A 7,849-nucleotide genomic window follows, 5' to 3' on the forward strand; every position below is an offset into this window, starting at 1 on the left:
TCCATGCCAGTACCATCTCTTGCCAGACAACCTATAATAGCTTCTAAGGGCCTCTTCAATCTAGTCACTTCTGATCTTTTTGAAATGCAAATTCCATCAATCCATTGCTTATAATATTTCAGTGGCTTCTCTTTGCTCTTTCATGTATTTGTTAGTATGGCTACATGTTGCTATGATCTCACCTCCCTCTCTTCCCCAGCTTCATTTTGTACCATGATCTTTGCTCTGCTAATCAAGCAGGCCCCCTCTCAGTTCCTCTGGCATGTCTTTTTCCTGCCTGCCCCAGAACCTTCACCCTGTTCCTTCTGCTCGCATCACTCTGCAATCCATAAATTCTCTGGGTGGTGTCTATATCCCTGACTAGACTATGAGCTCCATAAGGGCAAGAATTGTGTGGTGCGTGTCTTTTGCCCCCAGAGCCTAAAACAATGTCCAGCTCATAAAGTAGATAGTAGGACATTCAATATTCGACTTTGTTGACCTCTTTAGAAGTAGGTGTGATAAAAGTTCCAGGTGCTCATGTTTGGCCATTGGCCTCAACTCAGAGGGAGGTACTTAAGGGCAGGGCTTTGGGGGGATTAAAGAGTCAGGTTTAGCAGAAAGAAGGGCCTTCCGAGTATAAATGTTGATGTCTCAGAGCCCTGGTATTTATGGTTTCTCCTTTATTTGGTTTGGACACAAGACATTCCTCCATCTCCTTTGGGTACTGTCATTTCCTTGTTTAGGAGTTTAGTTAAATCTGCACCTAACATGCTACAAACATTTGGGGGGGAGGGGCATCTGGTTTATGGCACTGAGGGAAATGTTAACTGTGCACAGCTTAGCTTAGCCACAGGATTTACTATGTATATAATTCTAGAATAGATTTGCATGAGCCTCTGTTAGCCTAGTCCCAAATTTCAAGCTGTCTCTCTGGCTATGCATTTCTCAAGAGACCTGAGCTAAGAATAAGAGGTAAAAAAAAAAAAAAAAAAAAAAGAAGAGCTAAGACTTCTTCGTGAGCAAAGACATGTTTTCCAGGCAAGCCTCTTATCCGAGCAACCACTGTCGCATGCTAAGGGGACACTGTTAATAATAATTGTGGTAGCAATAAAATTATAGCCCTTACTGAACTATTGTTGTTATGTTCTAAGTCCTTTGCCTGCATTATCTTATTTAATATTCACAACCACCTAGGTGGTAGTTCTATTCAGGAGCAAACTAGAGCACAGAGAAATCAAGCTTTTTCCTCAAGACCACACATGAAGCAACAGGTGTTAAAGGGATTTGAAACTAGGCAGATGATCTTCTATTCCCATTGCTCTTGACAACTGTTTTATCTGACCCCTTCAATCTTTCTTTTTTATTATATGATAGATACTGGCATTCAAAGGATGATAAGTTATAGAGGGTCCTTTCCCTAGAGAAGTTCAGCACCCAATCAAGGACATGTCAACCTCATCCCCTCCTTGCTGACATTGAGCACTTACTATGAACCAGTTCTGAGCTAAACCCTGAACCTGTGGTATCAAAGTCTCACAATTATCCCCAGGTGAAGGCTATAATCATACCCGTTTTACAGGTAAGAGCATGAAGACCTAAGGCAAAGTGTCACCCAAGAGCCCACAACTATGGAGTGGCAAGCTGGGCTAGAGCTACAGGTTTATTGACGTGGTCAGATGTCTGTGCCTTTCACTACAACACTGAATTACATAAATATAGAAAATGTACAGAGGAACCTCTAATACACTTTGAGTTCTTGAGCAGGATGGAATGTGTTTAACTCTGCCTAAAGCAGCCAGGTTTATATGATACTCCCATAATTTGGTGACTGACTAGTGTCTTCTCATTTGGACTGTGGCCTGGCCAGAACCATCCCCTTCCCCACAGCCCAGGGCTGCCAGGATTATTCCCATCTTCCTAGAATAGGGGAGCCTTCCTCATGCCCTGCCCATACCTCCCCAATAAAGACTTATGCTCTCAGCAGTTGCTTGCCATGTGCTATTGCAGGGGTGTTTACACAAAAAAGCCCCAGAGAAGGCTTCCTGGGGAATACTAGATATAGGGAATTATAAATGTAGGTGTTTGTAGATAACTTTGCCCTCTGCCTTCCTGCTTACATACACTCCACAGTAGTAAGTGGGAGTGGAGGGAAATGAAAGACCATGGGTAGAATTCCTAGAGGACATATTTATGTTCAGCATATAGAACTTTCTAGTAATTATCCCAGGCTAAGAGCAGAATGGGCTTTTGGAGAAGTAGTGAGTTCCCCTTCCTTGGAGATAGGAAGGAGGTCAAAGACACTTGAGTAGAGATTCTCTTACTGAGTTGGCAATCAGCTTAGATTAGGGACACTCATTTTAGCTGTGCATGAGAACTGGTGGATGATTTGAGTGAACCTCAGTTCCTGCACTTTGCCCCTAGCATCTAGTTCAGTGGGTTAGGACAAGATCCCCAGAATCTGCATTTTTTAACAAGCTTCCCAAGTGATGTTGAAGGCTTTGGTCATTGGGAAGTCACATTGCCACAAGTGGGCTGGGTAACATTTAAAATCCTAACACAGAGGTTCTCCAAAGCAGTGTTTTCTACCATATATTCCACAAATCATTCAGCCTGTAATAGGGGTCAACCAACTTCTTTTCAAAGCCAGACAGTGAAGAATTCAGGTTTTATATACTATTTGGTCTCTGTCACTACTCAAATTGCTCATGGTATGAAGGCAGTCAAAGACAATGTATGTTAATGAGGTTGGCTGTATTCCAATAAAATTTTATTTATAAAAATAACCAGTAGGTCAGATTTGACTCAAGGCTATAGTTTGTTGACTCCTGGCTTACAAAAATTGGTGCCATATAAAAATGAGGCCATGAAAAGCTACAAAATATATCTCTTCATAATTAATTATGTTGCATAGTAGCACGTTAATGACTCTGAGAAGGCCTGAGAAGTAAAGAGATTCGTATAATTTTGGTCTCCCCAGAATTTTTTGAATTTATTTAGCCACAGAATCTTCTAATTATGTAATTTATTCTCATCCACTTAGAATTGGTGTCCCAGAAAACCATTTGGGAACCATTAATTCATATCTTACAAGTGGAAAGCATATATAATAAGCATTTGCATAGACTGTCTTCTGAGAGGTTAGGAAGGACACTTCTCTAAAATACTAGTCTCACTCAGGTCGCTAGTGCTGACACTTAACTCATTCAAGGTGGTATCTTTGGCTCAGAGTGCTATGCCCAGACTGAAATGAACATGCTCCCAATGTAAATGCATTTCTCAGGTTCCTTCCTCAGAGGTGGTTTTAAATGCAAATGCTAGGACAGGAGATGCTGATATATTTGGGATAGGTCACCAAAAAGACATGTCAGAAAGAAAAAGCAGGTAAGGGAGCAAGCACTCATAATAAAATTTATTAAATGCATGCCATATGACTACCACTTTATCCAGACCTGTGGTTCTTAACTGGAAGCATTCTTGCCTCCCCCGGGACACCTGGCAATGTCTGGGGATGTTTCTGATTGTCATGACTGAGGTAAGGGATATTCTATAGGTATCTAGTAGGAGGCCGGGAGGCGGGTAAACATGCCACCCTGCACAGGACAGCCTCACTGCCATGCAGGATCTTCCAGCCTCAAATGGCAATAATGCCAGCATTGAAAAACCCTGAGCTAGATGATCTAATTTCTTCAATATAACAACCTTGTGAACTAGTTGATATTATTTGTACTGTAAAGAAGTGAGGAAACTGAGGCAAAGAGAAATTTGAGTATCTTTCCTCTAAGTTCCCTACAGTTAGTGACAGTATGAGCTCACACCCTTAACAGCTCATTTTCAACTACTTGTGACCAAAAATAACTTCCACTTCCATGGCCATTAAGAGTCCATCACTCCAAGGGCCCTCCCACAGCACCTTCACATCCCCTTCTGTGACCCCACCACCCCCTTTCATCTGCTGCTTCTGATACATTAGGTATGTAGTATCCACCTTTGTCCATTTCCCCAAAGTATATCTCCAACGTCCACTAAAACACTCCTTATTTAAGGCTTGAATTTCATCAGGTGCCAGCCTGACCATTTATGTTCAATTAGGCTAGTAACACCAGGCAAATGATTTGAACTTCTTGGTCTTGGTTTCACCATCTGCAAATAGGAATGATAACAGTATGTGCCTTTCCCTTCTTGATTCACTTCAACTCAAGCATAAGCCATAGGCCCAGGATTAAGCATGAAGAGTTGGGGGATCCAAAGAATGCAAACCTCCCAGGGAGAATATGCTGAGGTGATGGGATCTTTAAGGAGGAGGCACATTCCTTGTGTTTTATAAGCCTGTCCGGCTCCAGTTTTTTCCAGCAGCCTACAAGAATGCTGCAGAGTGTGAGAACAGGCTGAAGAGGTCTGGACAACATCACCAAAGGGCCGTTGTTACCCGGATATTTGGCCTGGGGATAAGTGGGCTCGAAGTGCCTGCATGACAGCACGTTGCATGGTGAAAAGTTAGTAGAAGTTTCTAGCCAGAGCTCTCTCTTACAGAGCGACCCTGACAAATGTGACTGGAACTCATGCAGGGCCAGGCTCTGCTCATGGAAAGGTGAGTCAGTTAAGAAACGTGAAGCCCTTGTGCTTGATTTTTATCACTGCTCAAGCGAGCAATGAATTTCAGACAGTCCACGAGGAAGAAGCTTGTTTGTGGGAAGATGAAACCACATAGATTATTGTTAAGCACTGTGACCAATACTCAGAAAATAAAAGCAATGGGATGGCATTAGTACTTAGTATGGCACATCGTGGTGACCAGGTTTGGGTGTGGAAGAGAGTCATGAACCCTGGCCATGAAAATTGCCCTTCCCTTTACTTTCTCCTTAAAGAGATGTCTGTTCTTTTGCTCTCTCTCCGTCTATACTGACTCTGGTTGTTCAATTAGTTCATAGAAAGGATACTTCCAGAAGTAGAAATGACAAAAGAGTCCACAGTCATGCTGAAACATTCTTTTCAGAACCTCGAATCCTCATGGAAATGAGTAACTGTTGAACCCTGGGCTTCTGGTGTTCACAAATGCCAGGAATCAGATAGTTTCAAAAAAATGCATGTTCCATAAAGGGCCATTTCCCTTCCTCCCACCCATTAACAAAATAAATATTGTGATGTCAGTGTGGTTTGAAGGTATCTGACTGAGGGATGAATAGGGAACATTAGGGCACAGGCCCAGGGGGACTTATGGGGGCTGACTGGCACATATGAATGCATGGAGTGAGGTTGTTGAATTATTTCATAGCCAGAGCTATGTCATGTTACGGATATTTGTGGTAGCTCGTGTTTTACTCGACTGTTGTAACTAAATCGCATTCCTTTTTGCTTTTGTGAAGTCCTATCTTTATAGAGTTTCTAGAAAGGCAATAAGGGGAGTGGAGAGACATATATTTTGGAACTGGTCAAAGCTGAGGTTCCTACTTGGCTCTGCCACTTCTTAGCTAGGGAGTTATAGACCAGTCATTTCACTTTTCTAGATCTTACTTTTCTTGACAGTCCAATAGTGAAACATTACCTTTCTTAAGGGATTCTTGTGAGGAATAAAGGAAATAATGATAATTTGGTTAAGTGCCTAGAATACACTAGGCACTCAAAAATAGTGACTCTGAATTTTCAGTCAGAGAAGTGAAATGATATCGATGCTTCTGTGAAATCTCTCGATTACAGATACCCAACCATAAAGAAGGAGAGCTGCTCCTTATGATAACTGGTCATGAACAGCAAACATCACTGATTATAATTTCAACTTGTTAGTTTTTTCTAGGTGGACCTCTGACCATTCAGAGAGGGATGCAGAGAAAGAAAGCAGGAGTCTCTCAGTAAATAGACTTACAAGATCCAGAATCACTGATAGATAAATGACCGTTAAAAGAATTCTTGCGGACACAGGGTTAACCATCCTTAGGAGTGTAGTTGATCTGTTTCATGTTATCTCTTCCAGGTTTCTTCAACCCGGTGACTCAAAGTGGGCTGCCCTCTTAGCCTGGGAAATCCCTACTGCGGAAACTGGGGGGAAGGAGGCCCTTTGTGATTTTCTCAAAATGAATCACCAGTGATTACAGCCAATTCAATCTTGGATTCGTTCAACTATGTTACCTTGAAAAGTGGAAGCACCCTTGCCTTTCCCCTTTCCTTCCTTTGTTCACCAGCCAGCCACAAGTCCCTGGGCCCACCACACCCCTCACCTTTTACACAAAGACCTCCAGCTTGGAAGTTTCAGCAGCTTCCCTGGGGAGGAGCCTGCGGAAACCTCTCCGCTCCATTCCCACCCTCCAGGCTTTTCTGGCAGGTGCTAGTTGACTACGTTTTCCCTTGGTGCAGTGTTCATGTTTTGCGTTTCCTCTCTTTCAGTAACTCATGATGACTGAGGTAATAATAATTGTTCTGTGGAGTTAGCAAATGCCAGGGTGTGTAAAACTCATCCTCATGGTGATGAGACTCTGAGAGTTCTCTGTTAATTGTGTTAAAGGCAGAGCAAGCTCTTTGCACAAGCCTGACCAGGCTTTCATGCTGCCTAGAAAAGCAGAGAAGGGGATCCCTGGGTGGCGCAGCGGTTTGGCGCCTGCCTTTGGCCCAGGGCACGATCCTGGAGACCCGGGATCGAATCCCACGTCGGGCTCCCGGTGCATGGAGCCTGCTTCTCCCTCTGCCTATGTCTCTGCCTCTCTCTCTGTGTGTGTGACTATCATAAATAAATAAAAAAATTAAAAAAAAAAGCAGAGAAGAAGGTAGAAACAAACGAAGGTGTCTGTTGGGATTTTAGTAGGATAGGCTCCTACAGTGGTCTGTCTGGACTATGTGGGGATACGTCAGAGGGAAGAGGAGCTCCGAGCTTCCTTCCTCTCATTGCATCCTCCCTCTGTGCTTCCAGGGAGCAGACACAATTGTGCTTTGAAGTGGGCAAAGCTGATGCTGGGACCGAATTTTTAAATTCAGTCCTATGTGATCCGATTCAGCCAAAACCCCCCAAGCCCCAGCTCTGGATGGTGCAGAGCTGGGTTAGGTTCTATCCCTGCCCTCCTGTTCGTGGCGCTGGACACAGGACACAGATGTTACAAAACACCTGCCCCTTCCAAATGTCAGCCTGGTGCTCCAGAACACTGACTGAATGAATAAACACACCTCACCTTCACAAATTTTGCCATAAAACCATAGCAAGAGGATGGTCACTCACTACTTTTCTTTAAACCTCCTTTCTCTCTCTCTTTTCTGTTTCTCCTTTTACTTAGCCTCCCCCTAATCCCTGAAATCTTGGGTCTGTGTTAGTTGCATTGTTATAAATGTACATCCAAATAAATGCATACCCAAGTATATGTGTCTTCCATGTAGCACATACCCAGTGTGCCTCATATATTCCCAGCAGTGGGGGGACCACCCATGGGGAATCGTTGCCATATGCTGTGCCGCATGCAGGAACATGACAGAGATCTTCCAGAGGCTTTGCCATGGAGCTGGGGAGGAGGGAGGACATAAGTGGAGGGCCGGGGACTTCCCTGAAGATTCTGAGCTGAGATTCAAGTCATAAATGGGAGTTTGCTAGGGAGTCCTGGGAAAAGAGTGCTCCAGACGGAAGGAGCAGAGGGCTAAGCTTAAAATATTAGAGAAAGGAGCAAGTATGGTATGAGTACCTACTTCTGAGCCACATATAACTGTTTGTTTTCTACATGATTGGTTTGAGGGGGATATACCAGGAAGTGTGGTGCATGGTGTTGCTCTTGAATTGCTTGCAATCTAGTTAAACACACACACATGCACACATGCATGCACGTACACACACCTACATGCATATATACAGGTATCCAGAGATAAGCACTCGAAGAGAGAGTATGATTAAGGAACA

The 7,849-nt window shown here is 43.5% G+C and overlaps 1 protein-coding gene across 19 annotated transcripts in view; it reads left to right on the forward strand.

Moving 5' to 3' along the window:
- The window catches only part of LOC100683963 (60S ribosomal protein L27-like), a 232,079-nt gene extending 224,437 nt beyond the window's left edge, over window positions 1–7,642 (forward strand). For 3 of the 19 annotated variants that reach the window (XR_005374792.1, XR_005374790.1, XR_005374805.1), the window contains one exon: window positions 5,951–7,642. The gene's annotated coding sequence lies outside the window, so the exon portion shown is untranslated. The other 16 variants (XR_005374787.1, XR_005374793.1, XR_005374786.1 and 13 more) reach the window with 14 other exon arrangements.
- The last annotated feature ends 207 nt before the right edge of the window (window positions 7,643–7,849 follow it).

Source organism: Canis lupus, chromosome 20 (assembly GCF_011100685.1).
Source record: "Canis lupus familiaris isolate Mischka breed German Shepherd chromosome 20, alternate assembly UU_Cfam_GSD_1.0, whole genome shotgun sequence".
Taxonomy (NCBI): Eukaryota; Metazoa; Chordata; class Mammalia; order Carnivora; family Canidae; genus Canis; species Canis lupus.